Here is a 27,019-nt window from a genome sequence, read left to right on the forward strand (position 1 = left end):
ACTGGAGGGCACACGTGCTACTGAGCCTCATTTTGACTTATCTTGAGAAATTTCCACTCAAGTTAGATCAGTCTGTAATGTGATATTTCCACTTTTATTTTGAGTATAGTTCCAAATCCAGACCTCCATGGGATAATAACTTTGATTTACATTAATCAATTTTATGTTATTTTGTTCTTAATGTATTCCACTATGTAATGAATAAAGATTTTTGACTGGAATATTACATTCATTAAGATCTAGGATGTGTTATTTTTGAGCCGTGTATATTCTGCACTCCATCACCAGTCTGTAAGTGCAAGTCTTGGTATAGTGAAAAGCCCCTTTTTCACAGAACTAATATTACCTGGAGGATACCCCATGATTTGTAATAATAGCACAGGTCATTTGGGATTTTTAACTTGAATGAATCTGTGAATCTGCCATGTCTGCCAAGACTGAAGTCCCCTTGATAATACTAATCTTGTCCAATAAGCAATGTGTTGTATTAGAAGTTTAGAATACAGAGGTTTTTGCATAATTTTATATATCCCCTTTTTCTTGAAAAGTACGAGTGAAACACAAAGTAGTAATTATAAAACCCATCAGTCCATCTCTGAGCAGCACTACCATATGGGACTATGCTGCAGTACCTTTCAACACTGAATAAAGAGAATCCTGTTTTTTTTTTCTTCTTATACCTTAGTGCTCTGTTGTAGCACACAAAAGCCTTGTATTCACAATGCTGTCTCTGTATGTGAAAGGTGCATTAACTAGCCAAAGCCCACCCAACACAGGACGCACCTTTCTGGCCTCAACTCTGCAGCCTTTTGGCCTGCAGGGGTTATTAGTCATCTTGGCTCTGGGAGCAAGGCCATTGTGGGTGCTTGGTTTCTGTTCTCCCACAACACTGCAGGAAGGGAGGTGCAGGTGTGTTGTCAGCAGAAATGCAGTGGTATATTGCAGAGAGATGTATAAATAGAGAGATAAATAGTGAGAGGATCAAAGGGATTAAGATGTTGTTGATAATAAAAGCAATGCCGTAGCCTACAGGGCAAGCAGAACATGAGAAGGCTTTACAGCACTGAAAACAGTAATAATAAGAAAAAAAGTGAATTTTCCACCCAGGCAATGGCATGTTTCTTTCTCATGCACACGCAGGAGGAATGTTTCCTCTTTTCGAACATTTGCAAACTACAGACTCCTTAGAGTTGTTTTTATGTGCGATGCAGCGTTTCTCGCATACAGCATGGGACAGTTTTCCCCACTGTTTGTTGACTTCTTGTATGACTATATACCATTATTGAGTCATGTTCCTCTTTCTTGATTGCTCAGGTGTCTGTGCAGGGCATCCACTTCTCCAGCCTGCTCGAAACTTGCTGAATTGTTGCCATCTGACTGCTGACTGCCTCAAAGATTCACGGCTTCCTCGTTGTGCAGAAGAACACAGATTTTCTTGTGTTTTTATTTGATATTTCTGTCGCTAACAGTTTTTATGCAGAATCTTTAAATGTGACAAACAGAAAGAATTGGTTTTGATTGCGTTCTAAGACAAAAATGATGATTCTTTCTCTTTTTGCAGTTTCTTTCTATGAGAAATGTTTTTGGCATGCTCTTTCTTGAATTCACCTAGTTATACACAGAACAAAACAAAAAAATCTTCTTTCTTTTTTTTTTGCTCTTTTTCACCCTTCTTCATAATTATTAGGAAAAGCCCATAGGTTGCATCAGAAATTCAGTAATTCACATGATGAAGCAGTGCCACCCTTCCAAAGTCTCCTGGTGAGGCCAGCCCACGGAGTGAGAAACCAGAATACCTGTCATACCATAACCAACATGACCATGTGACTGACGGCTGCACAGTGTGAATTCCTGCTCACTGTGGTCTTACAGTTATTTTTCTGTGCTGTCAAAGCTTTGTACTTCCAGATGGTTCACTGGCTCTTTTTGCCTTTTTATGTCTTCCTCAGTTTTACTTTGCCTTTACTTCCCTGTGCTCATTTCACTCTCTGTGTTTCTAGAGAAAACATGTGTCATCCCTCATTTAAGCCTCTTTTATTAAAATGGTGATAATATTGTGTCACTAATTACTAATATAGATCTAAAACAAAAACAAAAAAACACATTTTTAGCATTAAGTGTTATCTCCTGGGCCCACCCAGTACAATTACCCACAAACCCCTATAGATATTCCCAAACTATCTGTTAGTTAGAGGATCATGGTGGAGTCCCATGTAGGACCAGTAGTAGCAACAGCAGCCGCTGCCTAGCTCTTGAAGGTTGCTCTTTCAAGAGATCTGAGGCTCTCGTGGAGAAGCTGCACGTACACAGGGATCAGAAGATCAATACCAACCTATCAGCTAGCCTAGCCAGATGAGCCCCTGTGACATTTCGTCTGAAGCAGTCTAAATATACCTGCTCTGTGGAGAGAAACTCAGCCTTTCTTTCCTGTGCCATTACTGTCTTTAAACTATCACTCAATTCCAATGTTCCTATGTTTTGTTCTTTATCATACATTTACTCGCTCAGATTTAACTAATTTTAGATGTCTCTTAACTAGTGGTGGAATGGACCACAAAATCCACTTTTTGGTTTGTATCATGATTTTCGGTTGGTTTGGCTTACATTGTTGAGTTTTTTTCTACACTTTTTTTTTAACACTCTGGCAATACCTTGGTCTTGGTCTTAACACAGTGTAGACCTCATAAACAGCACCAATGAAGTGCTTGTCTTTTTACTTGATTACTTCTTCCATTTGCATCCTTCTTAATCAATAATCTGAAGAGAGGGGGTAGGCAAGGGAAACATCAAGGCAGGAAGAAAAGGTGACTCAGCATGTGTTAAAAACACTTGACAAGTACCCTTTACTTGACTGCTTTCTCTAGCTATTCCCTTTCCACTGTGAGTACCATTCTGAGTGAGTCATGGTAGGTCCAAGCCTGTACATGCCAGTCATCAACAGTTCATTATTTCAGCAGCATTGAAACAGTAGGAGCTGACTGACTTAGATGGCTTATGGGTCCATCCACTCAAGTCGGATGTAGTGAACACCAAGGTAATGGCTAACCTGCCATTAAAAAGGAGGTCATGGAGTTAATGGGTAATTTGTGGCTCTTAATGGAGAAAAATGGCTCTGGTAGCAAGTTAATATTAAAAGTAATTATCTTCTCAAGTTACTTTGTGTAGCACTGTTGCTGTAGTTGTCTCGAGTGCCCACAATGAGTCAGGAAGAAAGAGGATGTTTAAAGTCAGGTTGACTTTCTGTGTTGTTTACTGAGCTGTCAGTCTGTTAGTCCGTCTGTCCACATTTGTTCAGATTGAAATATTGTAACAACAGCTGGACACAATAATGTGAAAAGCTTTAAACATTTTTTTTATTTTATTCAGATATTTGTCTTTGGTAAAAGGATTAAAACTCTTAAATATCTTCTTGGTTATTACACAGAGAAATATTTCTTACCTGCATTAAAACTGTATACCAGAGTTTGTTAGCATGTTGAGGTCAACAGATCAACCTCATCCTCAAAGGACATCAATACCCTCATTGTCTAAGCAGATTCCTAACCTGTCCTGTCATTACCTAACAGTATATATTTCCTGTTGGTCTCAATTTTGGAGAGCATTCCTCCATATGTGGGATGCTTCCCTGCTGATGTTTTTTGGGGGCAATATTTAAATCCAACCAGAATATTGACACATCAAAGAGGGGACACAAAGCTGGGTCAATTATAAATATGATTTTTGGCAACGTGACTGATTGGACCAGTTTATTTTGAGTTTAGTACTTAGATAAAAGTAAAACTTGATAATAATAATTCACCTTGTAATTCAGAAACTGTTATCCTTATAAAATATATTTAATTGTTGTTAGTTTTAAGAATTGCTATGTAATTTGACACTCAACAATACAGCAGGAGCCTAAACAAACATGGTGCACATCACGTCACTTCACTGCCTTTATTCAAAATTACCATCTTTCCTAAACATTATACATTTTAAAAATGAAACGGAAGAAGAATGTCTGTAATTTTAGTCTTTCTGTCATCTGGGGTCATTCAAGGTTGATACTTGTGTAAGTATATGTTGGGAAAACCCAACTAACAAACAACTATTTTTTGGTAAAAGTGCTTTTAAAATTAATAGTTAAATATTTTGGTAGGAAAAAGTAGGCTAAAATTAATTTTTAGGTTTAAAGGTTTAAAAAAGGGAAAAGATTGTCTGAAATATCCAAGTAGCTAAATAAAACTCTGCAGTACATCCTAGTTATTTGTATTCCAGTTTCCATCCTCTTGTTTACTTAGAGAAATAACATCACACTGGGTACAATGCAGCAAATCCAACTCCTCTTATCTGTGTGTATGCCACACCATATCTCACCTATCACCAAGGACGGCTGTTGTCCATTGATATTCTAGTTCGGTGTGCATGTCAGATGTGCTTTGTCCAACTGTGCAGCGCAGGGGAGACAGTGTTTGACGGCGCGTCTCAATATTTAATTATCTACAGCTGCTTCAGAGCAAATAGAATGATCTGTAGGATCTGCAGATGTGACTGGGCTTTTCCTGGCTTGCAAAACAAAGATACAGTACACAGTGCATGCCCTTTACTTGCACATTCCTGCTATAGAACCTTAAGGTAAAAAAAAAAGCAGCACAACAACACTTTTGATGCTGGACCGTATCTCACAGAAGCTGTCTGCTGCTCCCCCCCAAAAAATCCCACTCTGTGTCTGTAAATGTCACACACTGATATCCTGAAGGGTTTGTGTGCAGCTTTTACATTCCCACAGTTGAAGGCGGTTTATAACATGATAGTGCTGCAGGCAGCGAGTCTCACATGAACAGGGCAAATGTTCTTCCAGTCTAATTAGTAAGAAGCTCTGCCTCTCTTGGTGGAATCTATCAAAAACAACAAACTAACCCTCTGTGGAGCTGGATTAAACACAAAACAAATAAAGTGTTATGATTGTCTTTAAATGTTAAAAAAGGATTTAAGGAGCTTGAGAGTCTAACCTTAGGTATAAATATATTGCGGCACATTTTAGTTGCTAAATATTGCAAGTGTTCAGACTTAAATATTTTGCTTCCAGAGTGAAGTGACATATTTTTATTCTGTCTCTGCCTGTGTGTGTTCTTTGATGCTGTTGTGCTGTACAATGCATATGACTTGCATGCATGCACATTATGTGCCTCGCTCTGAATTCAAATTACAAATAGTTTGAACACGATTCGGTGAAGGCTGAGACTGAGAAAGATTGTGGCTTCTCCCGACAAATGAAAAGGCGCTCAGTTCTGCTGTGCTTTCAGTTAGGTTCTCATCCACTCCAGCTTGTATGAAAGGGAATATAAATGAGAACTTGTGTTTGACTGTCAAAATGTCAGAGAGATTAGCCAAAATAGTCTTAATTCTTTGTCCCAGTCATTTTCTCATGTAATTATCAGAAGTATTTCTCTCAAAACATGTCCTGGAAACGTCTGATTTTAGTGCAGTGTTTGGTCTCAGTTTCTCTGAGGTCTAGACCATACTGACAAAGAGACAGTGAGCATACACAAGCGAGGATACAGTGCAAAATAAATAAAAGTACTGAAGTGACATGATGCAGGGGCCTGACGCTGGATGGTCAGCCTGGCATTGTTCTGACACCACAGAATGCCTGGGCTTGTAAGAGCCATTTATAAGTACTGTGCCAGCAGCTTAGACGAGGAGGATTATCAGACGACACTTTTAGTCAACATGGTCCAAGAGAGCATGAGACAAAGTACTCACAATGAGGAAGAATGTGACTGTGAGGACTTAGCTAAATGTCAGGCAGCGTGTGTATTGTAAATGTAACTTTTAATGCACTATTGTTTCCGTTGTTTGAGTGGCCGCTCTTTGTGTTTGCTTTTCTCCACACAAAATGGGGAAAAGGCGACTAGGGAGTGAAGGGAACGAGAAAGCTAAAGGATGAAGAAGAAGGAAGAATCGCCACGGGCGTTTAACTGCCACCGGATGGGTGTTGCTAAGCGTTTAATCTCTAACGCTTGGAGAATACAAACGATCTTGTAATCGTCCCCGACCTTGACATGAACAGCAAGGTCACGGGGGAGCTGGACTGTTTTGCATTTCCCACAGATGCTTTGCAGAGACAGGCAGAACAATTAGTAAACTGGATAAAAGGGAACTGAGTCTGTCTCACTCCCTGCATCCTCCATCCCCATCACATTCCCATTGGGGTCATTTACCTGGCACAGCCCCAAACCACAGCTTCTTTTGGATTCCTAACACTTAATTATGATAAAGTAGTAGTCGAAAGCCTGCAGGTCAGCCTGCTTGTACCAGGCAGCAGATATTGATTGTGCTCATTATTATTATTCCTACCATTTTTTTGTATTATTTGGGTTTCTCATCTCATAGTTTCTGTTGAATTATATTCATTTGTATCTGTTTGTATTTGACAATTCTCTGTTTGCAAGCACAGATAATGTGTTCTAGAAAGTGACCGAGTGAATATTTGCCTGCACACTGACACCTTAATGTGAGTAGGAGGGTGCAAGTGTAATAATATGTCTGTGTTTTTGTATGTGTGTGCACTAGTGTGTGTCTGTGTGCCGGCCGTCAAATCGCCTTTATGCAATTAAGAGACTTTTGTCCTCTGACAACAGAGCATTACCTCCATTATTGAATATGCTGAGGTCTGAGATATGATTATACTCCAGGCAAATTCAATTTCTGTTTTCAGCAGTTTGATTATAAGAGCACGGGCTTGGCTCTGTTAAGTTAAGCCCGTATGGGTTTAGCCCTTATTCCACAGAGGGATAATAGAGCTGACCCCTTCCCAGCATCTTAAATGACTTAACCTCACAACAGTATGAATGCTATGGTCACTCCGGGGTGTGTGCTTATGTTCTTGTAATAGTAACACCCTTCACAGTGTCCCACAGTTAAAATGAAATGTTACGAGCAGCAACTTATTCCTTTTAGAATTATGTTTCAGTTTTACCACTTTATGAAGCTGTTTTCCTTTCTACCTTGACATTAAGTTTATTTATGCTGCACAATTTGTGTCTTTGTGTCTGCTGCAGCCAACAGTAGCCTCCCTTATGTTTGCCCTAGTTTCCATGGCAAATAACAGAGCTTAATAACATCAAATTTAAACAAAGAAATGAATGGAACGGCTTGAACGTTTAAAAGAAGAGATGGCACAAAACCTCAGCAGGGTCAGTTAGGGAGCTCGAGTTAGAGAGCTTTGTTTGAGTTTTGATTTCATAACTACTTTTTGCAGGAGCCAGCACTGCCTGTAACGGCTGTTGTACAGTGCCACATTTTCTGGATTGTGTTACAACTGGCATTGTATGTGTGGGATAACTGTGATAATTCAAAGGCACGTGAGCCAAGGGTCGAGGTCAGGAAGGTGCAGTCAGGAAAGATCAAGCCAATGTCGGTTGTCTGGCTGGGTCAGCAGCTTTTTGACTTGCTTTAAGTGCAAATCGATCAGGGGGGAAGAAGGAAGGTGTGTGTCCTAAGCAGGAAATGGTGATCATGCTTTGTTGCTGCATTCGTGTGTGTGTGTGTGGGGCAGCAGCTGGCACAAGCGGTGGTTGTCACTGTATAGCGATGGTGAATTGTGTATGTGTCAGATAGTGAAAGACTGTGAGCTCTACTTGCACTTTGAGTGCTCCTACATGTTCAGGTATGCATATTTGTACACGCAAGTTCACGTGTGTGTGTGAATACATGCTGAGGTGTTAACAAGGACACCTGGCTGGTTGATTTGTTTGAGAAATAGGCTGCATTTAAAAAAAAAAAAAAAAGTTTCTTCTTGTTAACACTCATACCTGCAAACACGATTGAAGGTGTTTAATTTTTTGAGTTTCTTTTTCTAATTCCTTTGCAAACTGGATAAATTATGTTACTTTTATATTAGATATATTGTCTAGGTATCTGTATTTGTGTTTACTGCAGCACATGAATCTGAATGAATGAGTCAGCAGCACTGACAGCATACAGAGGGACATGACCTTAACTGTTGAACTGACACTATTATTTTATTTTCAACACACACTTATCTCTCTCAGTCCTGAATTTGTGATCTGTGCTGATGAGACAAATGTGTTTTATTTTTACATTGTGCAGCTACAGCTGATCTCTATCAGTGTCCTTGTGACTGTTTCACAGTCATACAATAGTTTTCTTCCATATAAAATTTTACCTATACTCTTTCTCTCTCTCTCTCTCTCTCTTCCAGCCCTCTCTGATCCAGATGCAGACCCCTGTCGGAGAACCTACTGTGGAAGAGGTCGGCAGTGTGTGGTGATGGCAGAAACTGGGCGCGCAGAGTGTGTCTGCCAGGAAAAATGCCGACCTTCCTTTGTGCCGGTATGCGGCTCAGACGGGAGGTTCTATGAGAACCACTGTGAGGTTTACCGCACGGCCTGCCTGGAGAGGAGACGGATCTATGTGGTACACAGCAAGGACTGCTTCTTCAAAGGTACTGCCGTTACATTTAGCAGCTATTTTTACACAAAGCGCTTGGATGTTTCATCAAATTTAAAATAAACAAATGCCACAGATGAGAGGCATGTTAAGCCCAAGTTAGTTGAAATTAGAAGTGTGAGGACAAACACCATGCTGCTGCTTCATCAGGGGAGTTTTTATTTGTTCACCACCTGTAAACAAATAAAAACTTTTTATATTTCTTTCAATGATTTGTTTTAAATCCTGTTTTTAACTCATTTCAGATCAGATTTTATCAATGTAATATAAAAGAGTAACACAAAATATACTTCAAAAATAATAAAATATTACATATCTCTGTATAGATCTTAACTGTAAATCTCATTTAGGTTGATAAATTTCACGTTTTTGCATTACTGGTGCTATTCGACCAGAAAACTACAGTAATGGTGTACAGCAGCTGTTTTAAGTCTCACCGCATCATTGACTATGTTACAACTTAACGTTTTTGATGCTTTCTGTGTGTGAAAATTGCCCTGATATGATGTTGTGATACCTGCGAGGCACTCGTTTGAGCAATCTGCTGGGGTTTTGACTTTGGTTTGATGTTGAAACATTTAAACAGAAATGGAGTTTTACAGACGAACAAAGCCATCGTTTTTGTACCACGTTGCCAGCTGTCAAGCTCCAGTCACAAACATCAATCACTGTGGAAAATCAGGCTGTTTCTGCCAGCCACCTATTCAGTTTCAGATGAAAGAATGAAATCATCTGCAGTTTGGTGCTGAAGGCTGTTACTCAGGGTCACATCCGTTTGGGCGATGATAGCTAAGTGCTGACATAAGCAGTAGACCATTTTATCAGGCAATGTTTGTGTCTCCTGCTGCAGTAATGTTTCCAGTACAAGTCAGCACACTTTATTTTCTCGACTTGTTCCACAAGACACCAACTTTCCTGGAAATAACATATTAATAATGTCTAAATAAATGCATATGATTTAGGTCCCTAATATCTAAGTAGGAAGTCCATCTTGACACATTAAAAAAGTAGATTATAAATAAGTAAATAAATAAAAATAAAAATAAATCTATATTTTAAATAGTCATTAGACTCTGCAGACACAGACAGTCAGACCAACACAGGTAAGTATGAAGACATTTAGAGCTATTATTTGTGAGTTTCACACAGACTCACCCACTGAGGTCCTCCATGTTTCCCCACCAAACAGTTGATGAACTGATGAAGCTGCTTGGAGGAGCAGCTAAACGTCTTAAAGAAAACTCCAAGTCCAGTTGCCTTGCTTCAACCTTCTGGATATATATTACTTATAACATTTGATCTTTATTGTCATGTAATTGAATGTATAGTATAGACAGATGTAAACTGCAAATTGACTTTACAAACAGTCCTCCCATCAATGGCACTCACAAATCACCACTAGGTTACTGAGGATCACCAGCTGTATAGAAAATCATTCAAATCTTAGCAACTCATCAACCAAATTGCACTCACAGCATGAACACTCAGCATTATAGTCCAAAAACAGCCCACTCAGTTCACTGAGCCTTTGATTTAAAAAAAAAAACAAACAAACAAACAAAAAATATCCTGCTAGGTACAGCTTTAAGTGCTAATTGTACGTATTTACACTCACAAATAATTTGAATTAAACCTGGATTTTATACAAATGTACAGTGAACCTGTTGGCATCTCCTCAACTCTTAACGTTGTTTTCCAGGTCAGACTAGTATTAAACATGTTTATAATCCCCCCGGGGCGTGGATGTTAAAATAGAAAGTAAAGCTACAGATATTTAGAGTGCATGGTTTGATGTCAATGCACGGCAGAAACACAGACACGCATGCACACATAAACATGGCAGTACTTTTAGTCGTATCACATTAGGGAGGGAAGGATTCCTGGCAGACACCACCATGCATAGCTAATCCACATTAGGGATGTTCAGTCGGCACATTAGGCTTAAACTTGATGTCTGAATGCAAACCAGCGGGAGACGATGGAAAATGCTGGAAATCAGTCAGATGTCATGGGAATCCTGTGTTTGAGTATGTTTGCATATATGTGTGCAAGCGCGTCTATATTTATGTAAATAGGAAGTAATTATTGCACCTGGCACACAAAGACGTCAATGCAAGACTTGTCTCACAGTGGTGTGCTGCAGTTACTATTCACAATCACTGTTCCACTATATAAACCAACTAGAGAGGTTTTCAACCTGATAGCCACAGAGCTGCAGTAGATATTTCGTCTCTGTCCCCAGATTTAGGCTATGAAAAGGCCATTTTATTGGAACAGATTGTCAAAGAGTTAATCTCAAAGTGGCAGTTAAAAAGCCCCATTTTGGCCTTTGCACATTTAGAGTCTCGCACAAACATCTAATAAAAAGACAATTTATGTGTAAATTCTGAACCACATTGATTTGATCCATCTTCCATTGTTTATGTTAGCAGATGCTACGTACGTACTTACCATTTTATTATCTTTAGGACCTGACAAACCACTCACTATGATTAGACTTTTTTTTAGAATCCCCTAATAGATAAGTAATTCCACCTCCTATTGAACATATTTTCCTTAGGTTTCATTCTTTTATTTGTTCTTCTTTCTTTTTTATTTTTATAAAGAAATATTTTTTTGTGTGTAAAACTTTAAAAAGTCCCCTAGTCAAAGAAGCTTTCCAGAAATTGATCTCTTTGGGTTCCTACAGCGTTGTATTAAGCCACGTGGCAAAAATCTCTTCCATTTTTTTTCTTATTATTTGGATACATTTGCTTTGAAATTTGATAAACCTAAAAGCTCAGCTGTGAAAGCCTGTTTCCCCTACAGCCACAGTGACAAATTTTGGCAAGTAGTTATTCAGGCTTTCATTTCAACATATATGGATTATTGTGATTTACTCTGCATAGCCAATCTAAAAGACTCTTCACTTCTGAAGTACGTAGCTTCTTACACTTACAGAGCTGATTTAGGATTTTTGATTTTGCCTTAATCTATGAAAGCATGCTCACAGCCATCTTGGTCATCACTTGAGCTTCAGACCAAATGTTGCTTTATAAACCAAAGGGCTGCAGAACAACAACCGTCCTGTGCTTCAGGGCAAAAAGTGGGCAGAGAGTGCAGCTCTTTCCTTTAGTCTTATGATTTTTAATTACATTTTATTTTATATTTTTCCTCAGGCATATGGGAGAAACACAGGAGAAGGTTTAATAGTTCAAACTGCTCTAGACCTATTGAGGCATAGTTCCAGAAGTGAGTTGGACCACTCCGCTATCTGTGGGTACCCAGATATTCTCTTTGATGCTGCTTAAAGGAGGCTGTAGCCTTGATAGGATTGTTGTACTCAAATGTGTTTGTCAAAGGATTTGTGGTAGGCAACAAAAAGGAGATTGGATATATGGAAGAAAAGACAACTATAAACCTCTGGATGAGGCTCTTTTTCTGCAGTGTCTATTTCTTTGTATTTCAAGTCTGAGAATAGCACAATAACATTAAAATAAAAATGGTTTGAGTTAAAAATGCCACATTTGCAAGTAAATTGATAATTCAAGTAAAGGTACACAACATTACTAAGAAGCAAAACAGGATAAATGGGTTTTTTATTATTATTATTATGCACCTTTCACTGCAGCCCAAGATTACTCTGAGCTAGCTTAAGCAATCCACTTCACAATGCTCACACCACACAGTCTGCCACACTCAAGTGAAAGTTCACTTATCTTCTTAAGAATGGCAAATTGAATATCAAGAGTCAATGTTTAAAATCATTGGATCCTGAATGGCTCTAGAAGGAACAGTTAGTCATTAAAAAAGAGTGATATACCTCCTAGAATTTATAACATGAGTATAATTGCAAAAAGCCACGCAACAGGTTTTCACAAAGTCATCTGCCTCCCAATCATGTAAAAAATGACACCTCTTCTCTCTAAATAATTGATGCCATAAAATGATACACTTTATAAAAAATAGATCATCGGTGACACCCCTTGACTGATCTTTTTCAGGCACAACCATCCATAGTAATCAGGGTATGATATTTTTAAAAACTGGGTCCAAGCTGATTTAAAATGAAATTGTGTTTTATATTCATACAACCCTTTTAAAAAGAGGACTTGATTATATAATTATTATTCCATTTATAAATTTGAAATCACATTAATTTCTGCAATCACTCATCTAATTTGTGAAATAAGTGTCACACACAGATGTTTTCTCTTCCTTTAAGCTGTGGTGAGCACTGGGCGGTGATTCTGCCCACTCCTGAACTTGTCTTTGATTGCAACCCTCTGAAAACATCTAAAAAAGGAACTAACAGTTGATTAATTGCTTTCATCTTCCTGATGAATTGAAGCTCCCAGTGAAAGCCAAAGTCCAGAAAGGCCTCTGTTTTTGTAGGGTCATGTAGGGCAGTCAGTAGGGGCGTTATCGACCACTTCATTAGGAATGAGTGTCATACTGCTGATACTTGGTTGTAATCTTGTTGTTGTGGTGTGTTGACAGTGGCAACATTTAGAATGGAAACATTTTCTTCTTAAAAGACTACTTGTCAACCTCTGTCACTGGGAGCTACCAGCTGTGACCACTTCATTCACAGAAGCCTGTTTCTGTGCAATTGTCTGTGTTAAACTATGGTCACTCACTAAACTGAGATTATTTATACAATTTTATGTTATATATTCATGTTTTTTATTCATTGTTTGTATTTATTATCAGTTTAACCAAAGGCCTGAGTTATTAGATTTATATCTAGATAATAGATAGATATACTTTATTAATCCCTGAGGGAAATTGTTACTATTTATAAGTTAGGCTATGAGAGTTATGAGATTAAAATGAAGAAGACAGTGGAATACAAAGCTTTTACTAATAAAATAATATAAAAAAATATAAAAATATAAAAATATAAAAAAAAAAAAAAAAAAAATATAATAAAAATTAGTCAGAGCGCTCTCTTCCTGTCCTGACCTCGAGCTTAATTACAGGACCCGGTACATTTTTCCTTCACCACTCGGGTGATGCCCTAGGCGACCGCTTGTGTTGCCTATGCGAAGAGCCGGCTTTGGTCTGACCACTGTTTGAGGATCTTTCTCAGGGTCCTGGTTGTTAGATGTTTTTGCTGTCAGCAGAAATCTATTGCTACGTTTCAGCAAACATGACAGGTACAGCGTTCCAGATTTAATAATTATCTTTTCTCTTTCTATCCATCCCCCTTAGCTGTCTATTATCCCTCCTATGATGCAGTGTCTTTCAGTTTAAGAGACTGCCTCAACCACTCTGATTACTGTCTATCATTCCAGCTCATTCACTGGCAACTGTGGTTATTGCATTACTCGTCAAAGCTGTCCCCTCTCGTCTTTCTCTCTCTTTCTCTTTTTTCTGCAGCCCATTGCAGTACTCTGCCTCCACCGTCCATCTTATTGCTTTCTAACCCTCTGCCCTCTCTTGCTTCTGCGGCCATTAACTTGGTCACACAAACACACGGCTCTTATAAGGGGGAACAACTTTGGCTTGACTTCAAGCCCTGCAACATTAGTTGCATATGCAGAGGTTGTAGAGAATGGCAGCAAGATGCCTTTTAAAGATGGCAAATACCAGCATTTTGCTTTACACATAATCCTTCATAGAATCTGAATGACTTGGATTTTGTGTGCTTTATAAACAATCCAAACATATGCTGTAATTCCCTTAAATTCCCTTACTGTGATCTGAGATCTCAGATTTTTCACTCAACATTAACCTAATAGTGACCTTTACACTGTAATATTGTATGATATATCTTTATCTTTGGTGTAGATTCATGTAAAAATACTGTAAAATTGCAGTTTATATTCATTCTACTATGGCCTATTTAGCTCTACATCTACATGACACATTTTTAGAATTGCTTACAACTCAAATAAACTGTCTGAGCAGGTGACATCATAACTGTTTGTCCAACTCAACTAAAGTCAGGCTGAGCTAAGAGGTGTGACACATCCTTTCGCACACAAACACACACCTCACACCTGTAGGTTTCCCCCCATACGGCCCCTTATTTGTTGCAGCACACCTTTCTCCTCATTTTCTCTCCTCAGTGTTCACGTGGGTCTTACCTCATTAGGTTGATTTCCTCCCAAAAGATTCATTACATCGGGAGTATTTGCTGTATGAAATGGATGCCCTGTCCCAGATAGAGACGTCCCCTGGTCCGGCTCTGGTCCCTTGCCTCATAAACATCAGTCTCCCCTATGAAAATAGAAGGCTCTCAGTGTTGTGGTAGTGGGACATTGTCAAGGATACTGCACCAAATGTACAATGTTTGAATGAGGCTACACCTGGGGGTGGATATATAATGGGTTAAAAACACAAATATTTGTCTGCTTCTTAGGGTGTTCGGATGTTATGTCTTCTGTTATGCTTCATGTCTGTGCTGTATGTTGCTCCTTTCTAGCTGGGGATATACAGCAGTTAATCACTTGTCTTACTAATATTTTGTCCCATAAATAACGTGTATTTAAGGACATTTATGCTCTACTCTTTAAGCTCCTTCTTTAATGTAGAAGCTTTTAGCTTTCATTCCTTGCAAACACTGCTGTTTTTATTCTACACCTCTCTAACATCAGCTTCCGTTTATACACACACACATGCACGGCAAATTGCACATACAGATTTACACACATTACCCAGAATGAAGACACACACTTGTGTCATGACAAAAACAAAATAATCTCCTCTGAAAGAGTGTGTTATTCATGCCTAAGAGATTTTGATATGCTTGTCACAGCACTGGCACTGCCTATCACTTTGCCTTTTAAGTGGTGAGCTGCCCTCCACAGCACCACAAAGGTTCTCTTGGATCAGCTGCACAGCTTTAGCTTTGGACGTGTCTTGCATAGCGTCGTACATATGGATGTATTCATAATTGAAATGCGAGCTATACGAGCTGCGATGAGTGTAGCGCTTTGAAAAACATTTTCTTTATTTGTGTTTCTATATAATACACACAAAGTTGCTCCTTTGTTCTCCCCTTCTTGTAATTAACAAATCCCAAATGTTGACTTTGTTCAGGGAAGTGTCATTTTGGCATTCTGTCTTGTCTCTTGTAGAGTTAACAGGTGGCTCGGCATAATTTTTGGAGCTCTTCGTCTACATTATCTGCTTTTATTACTTTTCTTAACACCACTTTTTAAAAGCTGTTGGCACATCCTTCTCAACAACTGAGATATTAGAAAGTGACAAATGAATTCATTTGGCCTGTCCTCTTCAATTCACAGTCCTTTCATCAGTTTAATGGTTACATTGAAAAAGATATATACAGCTGCCAGTGCTTCTGGCCCTAACTTTAAAAAAGAAAAAACTTTGATTATCTGATATGTGTTGGTGAAAGATGGGTTCCAGTAAGATTATTATTCATTGCAGTTCCATTTTATACACAGCAACAGAATAAGTCATTCACTTTTTGCCAGGTGACCCTTGCTTAGTACTATACTAGCTTGTATACAAAACAGAAACACATTTCTCTGCCCCTGTCCCCATGCAGATTTATTTCTTTTCCCCTGTACCCCCAGCCCCCCTTTCACTTCCCCCTCATAGGCCACTTTCCTCCCCTCTATCTTTCACCCTCATTTTTCTCCTGCTATGCCCCCAATATAGTGCAGACGGGGATTTGAGTGACTCTGTCAAGCTTCTCTCTACATTCCCGGTCTGTGTTAAATTGGTTCAGAGCTTAAGTAGAGTGTGAGCCTGCAGGAGGGAAAAATAAATAAATAAGTAAATAAATAAATAAATGTACGAGCAGTACCTCGAGGCAAAGTGACCCAGGATAGAAAACTACTATATGTCCCTGACAAACACAAGCATGCACACAACTGGCAGTGTCAGTTAACACAAAATAGGTGTGTTGGAAGTCCATTTCTTTTTTATGCCCTCTTTTTTCAACATAGATTCTCTCCTGCAGATGAAACCTTCAAGGCCATCCAAATTGACTGTCATCTTGAAAGGCAGATTTCTCATTTGCATTAACCGAAAAGTCTATGCCTGGTTGTTAAAAAGCCATTAGAACTTTATTAAAGTTTAGGCTAGTAAAATCAGTTTAGGAGGTACAGATGAGATTTGTCCTTTGTTTGCACATGCATGCTCATTCTTTTAGCATATCCCCTTCTAACAAAGAAGTTCATGGAACCATAAACACAGTTCATGGTTCTTTTCTCGCATAAAGAAATTGCAGCTCTCTCTAAATGGCATTATTTTTACCATATAATCAGCCCAGCAATTTTATAATCAGAACCATCCCAAAGATGAGACCTTACAGTTCTTTATGCACTTGGTAATCATTGACAGATTCAAAGGGTGTAATAATGGCAAATCACAATTTCCACATTTAATGCATTGTCAGTAATTTGCCTTTGTGGTTGCATTAATCTTAATGTAGGTTTGCAGAAGTTGCTCTGATAAAGTTAGTGTGGTAGATTTTCCAGGATCTCTACCTTAGCTCACACAGTCACTTCTTCCTGCTTCTTATCTTTGCCTTTCTGTTTCCACCTGATCTTGCTGGAAAGGTAGCTGTGCAGTCCTCCCTCTGTCCTGTGTAATGCGAGTTGTCAGATTATATATTTCCACTCTGCCAGCCGAACAGTTTGACCAGAGGGCAAAGAATGAGCCCAGATTTGCAACTTGTGCCGCTCAGTGTGCTGCAGCAAGTGACTTGCCAGCTCTCTAGCTGAGTGAATGATCAACTGAATGACTGCCCAGCTTTTCACACAGACCTCACTTTGATCAAGGCACTCAAAGTGCTTACACTTTAGACACTATTCTCAACCAAAAATTTTTTTTAAATGTGCTTTACATCCACAAGCTCTAAGTTGGCCTTCATGTGATGTTGTTTAGCCTTAAGATATTGAGTAACACTGTGCCCTTGGTGCTCATTATTAGCATCTCAGTACCACATTGAGTCACCATACTATCATTAGTTGCTGACTATGTACATTGCTCTAATTCCAAGATCTAAAGGGAGTAGTGACCCCAGCAGCTGCTTCAGGGAAGTTATCAGTCCGTGTTATTGGATGATTTCCTTAGAGAAACTAAACAGTATGAAACTTATAATGTTTATATTACAGGTGTCAGTGACACTAGCAGGGACCAAAATGTTTTTTTTTTCCGAGGTGAAACTCCATCTGGTTATAATCTCAGTGCTGATCGTATGCCTGCTGGCATGATGCACAGCAATGCTGCCAGTTCAGCCACTGTTATTTACAATTTTCTCTTCAATTAGATTGATTGTTTGCACCTAGGGGCTGAGTGTTATTGTATTTGGTTGTTATACATACAGTATATTACTTGTCCTTTGATACACATTTATTTATGAGTCAAAAATTAGAGAAACTGAAAGACCTTTTACACATTGAAAGTGGAAATGTATTCCTTAAAACATATGTCATATGTTTGTGGGGGTGTGTTAAAACCAATGAGAATCAACTCTGTTGCTGTAATTACCTCCGTCCAGTGTTTCAAATTCTTTATGTAACATCAGATGTTTAGTTTGTGGGGGATTGAAGTGTGATCCCTCGCTTCACTCATTATCATGCAAAACAGCTGCGTTATTCAAGTGTGTGCGGCATAGCAAAGTAGGATCTTCTCAGTGATGGATACCATTTCATACGAATTAGTCACCACACTTCAAGTAAAATACAGCTGGGTGGAAGGCAAAGGCTGCTTATTACTCATAGTACTAATCCTGCAGTTTGTTTGCTTCACTCCTCTCACCACTCACTCATCTGCAGTCATTTTCTTCACTTTATGCATTGCTTTATGGGTTATTTAGAGGCTCCTTGTCTCAATTGAAGTGGTCAACTTGTGACCTTCCTGTCACAAAACTGACTAAATGTCTGTCCCACTGATTTCATAGGCAAAACAATTTGTTTGCAACTACTAAACACAGCTCCCCATCTCCACTGCTTATTACTGTGTGTGTATGCGTCTGAATGTAATTAATTGCTAAATTGCTAATTGGCATCATTACCATTTCTTGAAAATATGGCCTACTTCTGGTGTTGTTAGAAAGCTTGTTGTAATCCCCAGATTTAATGAAGTATGCTTGTAGTGTTTATGAATAGGTCAAGGAACCTTCTTTAGCACCAGTATTTGCTAAAATTCTAAAATACTTTTCAAAACTAAAGATCTGGTAGTGATAGTGATATGTGGAGTAGGGTTGCGATTAGTATTCATTTGCGGCCTAGGGTATTGATTAGTTGCCTACGGTAATGATTAGTGGCATTAGTTGCACTGTGAGATTCTATTTTAGGCCACATACTTCTCAGTCATCTCTCATGTATTTGTCACCTTATATATATTGTTTGCTCCTTTGACTTATTGACAGAAGGGGAACACCTCAAACGCTTAAATTGTTCCATTATCTAGTTAGATAAAGTCATATGCTTTGTGGTCAGAGCTTGCGACAGCTAGCTTATCAGCAAGAAGCTGACTGTTATTCTTCCCTGTGTCTGTCTTGTGCTTGGCGTGTAAGCTAAGGTTCACAGGCAGAGAGGATGATAATTGAAATCCTGAGTGGCAGGTCACTTTCTTGGTAAACAAACACTGCATACTTGAGCTTCAGTAATTGCTTTTGAAGAGCCAGCTACAATGGTATTCTGTGACAAATACAAACACAGTTGTAAAAAATGCAGACACACTGAACACACATGGAAAAACAAATCTGAACCAGCTCCTGTCTGCGGGGTCATTTGCCATGGAGTGTTGCACTAGCAGCTGGCCTGGGAGCTTCAAATGACAGAGCAAACACACCCTCCCTCCCTCACTGACACACACACTGGATTCTATGCCCCAGAGCTGGCGGAGTGACTTCCATCTCTGCCTTCTTTTCTACCACAAACTGTGCAATGGAGCAACTATCCCTGCAGCTACACCCGTACCTCTCTCAGCCTCTTCATTCTTGTGTCCCCAGTGCCTCAACCTAGCTCTCCTAGTCCTCCACTCGTTCCTCTTCTTTCCCCCTGCTCCTCTCCTTTATCCTGCTCTCTTCCCCACTCCTCTCTCCTTCTGTCCTCACTAGTTATTCACTCATCCACTTCACTTTCCATCCCTGAGGCCCTATTCTGCTCATCCATGTCCTCCTCTTTTTCTTTTTTACATATTTGCTCCACTCTTTTCTCCGTCCTAACCACCCATCCTGTCTTTGCTTGTCTTTTCTTAGTCCTTTGTTTCATCGTATTCTTTTCTAGTTGTTAAACTCTCACTGGGCAGTGTTCTGGATCACATGCCTCCACCTGTGTCTTTATATTTAGCCTCAGTCTCATTCAGAAAAACAGAATCTCATTGTACCCACTGAGAACGTTTTCACTTTCAAAGCAGCTTTGCCTTCAAGAAATGTTTGTATTGTTAAAATTGCCTCAAGAAATCTCATTTGATTTTCATTGTGAATACACCCTGTTGTCCCTTACTACTTACACTTACCTTTCCTTTTCTTTATCATGACACCCTGAAGGCAAAGCCCTCTGTACTCAGTTGGTGCATGGAGCTCTCCCATCTTCCCTGATGCTCTAACCCATCTTAATATGACTGTCCCTGTGTTAGATCTCAATCCGTCCTCCGAGCAGCCTGCAATAATCTGTCTAGCACAAAAAGACACTCTGCATCTCCTGAGCTTTATGATGGTGATTCAGGCCACATTAACCTAAAATCTCTGTTTCAGTCATGTATTTATCAGTCATGTAGTAATTAAGTGTGAACATGCGTTCACCTGTGATATGTAGCAGATTTAAAACTCTTGCCACCTACCCCACACAGGCACACCTTTAAAAAGTTTTTAGCTGCGTTATATTTAGTTTAGTTTAATCTTTAAGATACAATTATATTTCCCCCAAAACCCAGCAATATGACCTTGAGGAATCATAATATTCGTTCTCTCTTTCGTGCAGTCAGCAGGAGAGCTGTCTCTAAATGCACAGAAAGCTTAATTACTTAAACAGGTGCTTGCCACTGAGGCAGGATTGATGCTTCAACAGCACTCAATTAATTGAAGCCCATTATCAATAACAGGTTGTGAATCATCCCTCAGATCTTCTCTGATTTAATTTAGCAACACGCAGGGATCAACAGTGTTAATTAGAGTTTTACAAGAAGGTAAGGGCATCAGAAATAAATGTGAGCATCTGGCGTGATTCATTTATTACATATTCTCCAAACGACAACATGAGCAATTCATATAATATTAACAGGTAATCTATTTCCCGGCTCTCTTGAGAGGGCATAAACATAAGAGACAAGTCCAGACATTAGCAGGCATATACATCTTATTGCTCTGAATGGGTTAATTTAAACTCGCGCACACACACACACACACCAACAACAGACAGGCGGACAGGCGGACAGACAGACAGACAGAAGGATAATTTATTCATTATCCCATCAGGGGAAATTCAAGAAAATACATCTAGGTCTTAATGCTTACATACTTGAATGCACACATCTTTAATGCTATTACCTCAGGAGACATTTATAGACCTAGTTAATCTAACAGTAGTTTTAATTTCACTTAAACCTAGGCTGGACAAACACATTTTCTAAACCATTTACTCTAGAAGGTGATAAATACAGAAGTGACCTTAGAACAGACTTTTTCTCCACAAAATTTCCAGCCAAAATAACACCAACATATACAAATCTCCTGGTAAGCTGAGCCACCTGGCAGCATGGCTGCAATAAACTACTGCTGACATTAGTCAGATTTATGTGAGTAGGAGGTTCAGCTCTGCCTGACAGACTGCTAGACAATCTTTCTTAGGCTAAACAGCTAATAGAAGTAAAACTAAGTACCCTCCAGGGTCCATATCAGTAACTATTCAATATGATATGCTGCGGGACAGTGGCTTAATGGATGCAGCTGCTCATGGATAACTCTTTGCTGTGAGATCTTTGCAGCTTGTCCTGTCTCCATCCTCACTGTTTTTAAATGACAGTAAATTTTAAGTGATACATTTTTTAAAAAAAATTTTATTTAAAAAATACAACAGTTTTAATGTCACCTAAAGTAAAAAAAAAATCTATACATTTTAATATGATACAAGAACTATGGAAGACGTGCCTTTATTGCAGATTTAAAGTTACTCTGATTTTTTTTACTGATAAAGACCTTGATGCCTCCCACAAAATCCAATCTCCTAACCCATCACCGCCCCTGCAGAGGGCCCACAGAGCCCCTTTAGCTACAGTTCTTTGATCTACCATGCCAAGAGCATCCTAAAGCCCTGCCTTTGACTGCCATTGGACCCCCTTCTGGAGAAGCCTGGCCTCATGGTGAGGATCCCCTGCTGGTGTGAACTGTAGATCTGCTGGCAGGCAGATCCAGTGCTTCCACCTCAGAGGACAAAAGTAGATATTAATATGGACACACAGTCCTGACATGTGGGTTTTATAGCTTTTTCAAAGCAGTCCCTTATTTTTTTTTTTTAAATTGCACACTGTAGAATGGATCCTGTTGATGACAGCTGGGGTTGTGAATGCTGTCTGTCTATATCATCATCAAACTCCAACAAGGTTCATGCACTCTGCAGTGCAGACAACTAACAAAATAGTCATTCTGTACTATCAGATGCAGAGTAGATGGGCTTCAACTGACCTTTAGGCAGACATGTTTTGTATTCAACCTTTAATTGAGATACAGCTGCAGTTCAGCAGAAAGGCGTGCCAGGGAAGCTAGTCACTGACAAGTCTGTGACAGATAACAATAGATCCATCAGATTATCACAGTCACTGCATTCTACTTCATCTATCATTTTCAAACTGTCAAAGCTGTCACAACAATAATTGTGTAGAATTAGTGCGACTTGTATGGACGGGGTTTCATTGCAACAATAAAATCGCTCTCTGATATCAACCTGCGAAGATGCTGTTTTACCATGATGTGTTCGTTGCCGTGACAACAGATGCAAAATGACACTATGGAGACAACACCTTGCATTTTCTTTAAAGCATTCCAGAAATACTATTCACACGCACCTGGTGTATATAGAAAGCATCAAACAGCTGTGCGGTGTGAAGGAATCAGTGGTTGTTTTTACTCAACATGTATGTTATCAAATTATTGTAAGGCATCTTTGAATATGATGAATACAGTCTCTACTGTAATATCAGTGGCACAGTAAGTTTAATTTCTATGCTGGAATGAACAAGGGCAATGCCTCTGAACATATGTTAATCTGCCATTTTGAGATTTAAAAACATCTTTTATTTGACATTTCTGACATTTTTATTATTTAAAACAAAATAAGAGTAGTGTAAATGTTCTTATGTCATTGGGGACTTCCTCACATTTTTAGTCCACCACTACCCTTACTGCAAAAGGCCAAACTTGTTATTATGTAAAGAATGTTAATTTCCCCTCTGATGGGAAATGGCAAATTATTGTATTAAACAACATATTTAAAATATCCTTAAAATAACTTATCAAGCCCACAAGAGGAAGAGGAAAGATGGAAGAAAAAGGAAATAATGTGAGAGAGTAAGTGTGTGGACCATTTAAGATGGTGCCAGAGACGTCTACCCTGTTTTTGCAATGTAGATCAAATAGATTGCATTTACGCTCTGCAACATAAGGAATTTCTAGAGGCACTTAGAATTAAAAATAGAAAAGAAAAAATGGCCAAGCGAAAGAGGAATAGAAAGCTGATCGCATTAACTTGACTTCTATTCACTTTGCAGTGCTCAGTTTTCAGCCAACTTTGTGGGTCTCAAATTAGGCCAGGACTTTTTCATATGTGGCATCAGCCTAATCATGTTCAATTTATCTCTGCAGGAGTCCCAAGATATGAGGGTTATCTTGCAGCTTCTGTGCAGACTGTCGTTAAAGACCACTGTTGAGAATTTCCAATGAGTGCCAAATGCAGAAAAAAAAACATCCACTCAACTTCTTGTGATGCAGCGTTTTTAGATCTTTATCTGTGAAAAGACTCTCACAGTAAATAGCAGGAAATAAAAAAACTGCATAAAATCCAGTACTGTTCAAAACATTTTAACTGAATATTGTTGGATACATGAGGTTTAGTTATGACTCCATAAAGACAATATACCCTTATCTGCCATGCTGTGCTACTATATCTGTCCCCCTGCTTGAGAAGAAAACTGTGGAGCCACACTGCAGTGGCCTTCTCCACAAAAGCTATCAGCACTGCATGTGTGGCTCCTCAATAAAACCAAAGAACACTGACCTCAGGTTTCACAGCATGAAGGGATGCTCTTTAAAAAACCAAGGTCCAGCTTGGATATTGTGAAGTGTATAAAAACATCTCATCTTTTTATGTCTTTCTTATGAGTTCCTTCTCTTATTGTGTAGTTTAAGGCAGCTCTGGGAGTTTTTCCCAGCCTGAGGTTACTCATCTGTCTACCTGTCCATTGGTTCCTTATTTATCTGTCTGTTTGACTGCTTTTGATCTGCCTGTCTCACTCCTTCCTCCAATACTCCATACCATAATTATTATCAATGATTCTTTTCAAACATTTATGTTGCTGTTGCAAAGCAAACCTTTCTTTAGTCTCGAACCTCAAAGCAAGCACTGAAACAGAAGAGTCCATTGAGAGAACCTAAGTGATAAACATATGAAGCATTCTTGAAATGTTTCTTTGATCTTTTGTTACAAATTGTTCAAGGTGCAATTTTACAAGCCCAAACAAATCTCAAATAAGTGGAGTCGGAGGTTCCTCTGTACTTTGAACATGGTGGCTGACTGCATAAGGGCCTGTTGTGGCCAGTTTCCCCCAAAAACTACACCCTGTCAGTAAATGTCCTGCATGGACACACACACATGCACACATACACTCCTCCCTGTGTGTACAGTAGACTTGGCAGTGCCATGAGCTCATTACAGCAGCTGATGAATAGATTTCCGCCTGGATGGAAAGAGGAAGCAGTGGCTGTTTCCGCCTGAGGATGTTCCTTCTCAAAGAGCAGGTGGGACTCCAGGACATAGTCTCTCAGAGCACTGAACACTTCCCCAGGTAGCTGATGATGGCCTCCCATCTAAGCAAACACCATTCATCATGATACACCCACTGGCCAGCTGATAGAGCACTGGGGTAATATTTGGAAAGCATTATTCTGGATAGTGTTTGCTTTTTCTGGGTGTGTGTATGAGAGAGGAAGTTTGTATGCATGTAGTGTGTGTGTGTGTGTGTGTTGCCTTTTGGCTGGCAGGTTATCTTCAGTATAAGGGAAGGACAAGCTCCACTTTTTGCTACTTGATGTCCACAGCATTATTGGCTTTTATAAATCGATACTTATAGACGATATGCACTCATGTCACTTCCCCACCAGAACACTCCTGCTTCACTGAGAGGTTGACCAGCAACATGGCTGCCTTCAGTAGGGGAAACTGCAAAAACAAGCATAAAACAGAAGCTTATCTGCTTAAATAAAAGACAGTTAGACTGAACAGTGACCCTCAAAACCAAAGAAGCAGTGGTCCATGAACACTGAGTGTGGCTGGGAATCGGGTTTCCTGACATTTTTATGTAGGCTATCAGTCAAAGCCAGAAACTACTCAAAGCAAACCCTGGAGGCATCTAAAAGCCTCGAAACTTTAAAAAAAAAAAAACAGCCAGCTGTATAAAAACAGCTCATTATCATGGCTGTTTTTTATAGAAATGCTTACAAAAAATGATGATAAATATGTTATAGATGAGTTATCAGTACAGTATTTAACATTTGCTTCTTCTAGCTTAAGATTTCAGCAGTCAATAAAACCGTATCTTCTATTTGAGCCTACATGTACAGTCAGCCACACAGCGGTTCTCCTTTTCACTTGTTTTTGATTTTCTGTGGGCCATGGTTTTCTACACAATGCTGCCACTCAACAAGCTATTTGCTACTCAGTGGGTGTAACCACAATGACTTCTGCATCACATGACATTACGCAGATACCCTAGTACCTATTGTTGTCTTGTAAATCATTTGCAAAGGTTCGGTTTTAACCTATAGTTTGAGTTTATGGCACCTTTATCACAGCAAGTCTTGATTTAATCATTTCTGCTGAATTTTAAAAAAGAGCTAGTCACTTCATGTTATCCAATTACCGTTCATTCAGACAGTGGATGTAGCACCAAGAGAAAGCTGTGGAAGGATTAAGTCTCAGGGCAGCACGGAAACATATTTTTATTTCCAGAGTACAATTCTTAACTGCTCAACTCTCTCCAGGCATTACATCAAAAAAATGCCTTGTTCAGGTGGATACTTTTTGAAAGATACTGTTGTCTTATTATTCTTCCCAGTTTCTTCCCCTGTCTCAGGTCTGTGCTTTCAATCAACAAAGAACACTGGCACTTATAGGACAGCAGCTGGCTCTCCACATGATGAAAACACTAAGACATAGCTTTGATGTTTGAAGGCTTTGTTTTGGTGTGGGTCAGGTGTGTGTAGGTGTGTGTTCACGAGGTATTAAAGCTGTCTCGTCTTTTTTTTCACCGCTACTGTTTTGTCTGGGATCTGATCAAATTGATGCTTGTTGATGAAAATGACTCTTTGTTGTGCTTTTCTCTACAGCTTCCATTTTTTGCCGTTTTGATTTGTACAGTATAGGCAATGTGACATTTGAAAGACTTTCATTATAATCACTGTTTGAGGAAAGGTCATTATGCAGGGCAGGGTACAGAAATAGTATTGGTTTTAATGTTACTTTTAGAGTCATACTTTTCTTCCAGTGTGATGTTATAAAAGTGAAACTACTCTGGCTAATTTCTTCTCATATTAATGTTGGCTGAACTCACAGAAGGATGGCAGCTGTGACAAATCCAATTCACTTTGTCCTCCTTAAAGTACAAGTGTTTTTTTTTGTTCTACTTGCGAGACAAGACATAGTAGGATGAAGTTGCACTCTGCACTGTCTGCTGTGAATATCTTTTTCACCTCAGCTTAAAGTTTGCCCTCAGTTCATGCTGTTATATGGGCCTTTTCAGCTGTTGTGCAGCCTGTAGTGCTTCATAACGGCAAATCTGCAGTTTCCTGCGATGCAGTCCAATCGTGTGGTGTTGACTGAATTCAGATTACCTTCTTTACACCTGCAGAAACTAACTAATATACAGGAGTGACTTCAAATGTGCCCTTTAAGTAAGTCTGTGGTGTTTGCTAATAGTTATTGGTAATTGTCACCACTCTCTAATTTTAGTTCTGTCACCACTGGCAGCTAAGCCCTCCTGTCAGCACAAAGGGCTTGCTGTCACGCAACCTGGTCCCCAACGATGAAATGACCTTCCAACTCCAGTGAAACTGCAGAGTCACACCACATCCTCCACTGTTGGCTGCAAACATTTCAAAAAGCAGCTCATAAAACAGGCAGTCTCCCAGAGCCACTTCATAACCTTCTCTCACCTTCAAACTGTTTAAAAAAATCTATTACATATCAGGAGTGAAATTAGGCTTAAATTTCCAATTGTTTATACATGCAGAATGGTGAACTAATTACAAAGATTAACAAAGACTTAACATTCTCAAATCTGATGTTAAGAATGATATGAAATGAAAGCTGACTACTTAGAATGCAGAACAATAAACCAACACTTTTTAATCTTTCACTCAAAGTGATTGATAACCACTTTGTTTCTG

At 39.2% G+C, this 27,019-nt stretch overlaps 1 pseudogene; it reads left to right on the forward strand.

Moving 5' to 3' along the window:
• Positions 1 to 27,019, forward strand: part of LOC114446466 (follistatin-related protein 5-like) — a 108,156-nt pseudogene that overhangs the window by 34,776 nt on the left and 46,361 nt on the right.

Source organism: Parambassis ranga, chromosome 14, assembly GCF_900634625.1.
Source record: "Parambassis ranga chromosome 14, fParRan2.1, whole genome shotgun sequence".
Lineage (NCBI taxonomy): Eukaryota > Metazoa > Chordata > Actinopteri > Ambassidae > Parambassis > Parambassis ranga.